The sequence below is a fragment of the Oryzias melastigma genome, linkage group LG3, assembly GCF_002922805.2.
Source record: "Oryzias melastigma strain HK-1 linkage group LG3, ASM292280v2, whole genome shotgun sequence".
Classification (NCBI taxonomy): Eukaryota; Metazoa; Chordata; class Actinopteri; order Beloniformes; family Adrianichthyidae; genus Oryzias; species Oryzias melastigma.
Genome location: NC_050514.1, coordinates 34933203 through 34934011, shown reverse-complemented (window position 1 = coordinate 34934011; position 809 = coordinate 34933203).

Genomic DNA, 809 nt, shown 5'->3' with positions numbered 1-809 from the left:
ACACACACACGAAAGGAAAAAGGGAAAAATCCAGAGGAAATGACTCCTGTGAAGGTCAGCAGGCTGACTGTATATGAAAACCGGACTGAGAGCCCCCCCCCGGCATTCCAAACAGGAAGTTCCTGTTGGCTCCAAGAATCCAGAATCCCATTGACTTCCATAAAGAACTCACAGAAATAACTAATATTTTCTAAATCATTTGTCTTTTAGTGTTCCAAAGGTGATATCTGATCTAATATGTTGATATAGTTTACTCTGAGGGGCTGAAGAAAACCGTGTTATGACTCCTTTAAATTAGACTTTTTCTGTAAGTTATAAACTGACCAATAAGATTTCTCAATAGCAGTAGGCGGAGCCTGCTGGCCCCCACATCCAGCGTTCAAAACCTTTGACAGATTTTGTGTAGCCTAGTTTAAGTGGTAGAGTGCGGTCCTTATCAAGCTCACTCCTGATTGGTGAGAGTGGTTGCTATAGAAACGTTGACCCGGACAGAGTCGGACCAATCACTGCTTATTGACGTCTGGATCCAACATGGCGGCATCTGTATTGGGAGAAAATCTCAACTGAACTGACCTGATTTGGATTGGAGCCAGAAGTAAACTGTTTTCTATATGGGGGGGGGTCCACACTCAGTCACTCCAGTTCTCTAATACAGTCGATGACTTGACGTCTTTATTGAATCTTCTTGGAAACTTGATAACTTCTCCCTGGACTTCAGCTCTGTTTTTCCTTTAAAGGGTTAGTAATGGGGTTGTGGGTCATTTTCGGTGTTAACTGTATTTCGCCTTATATTTACCATTTCCAAATGT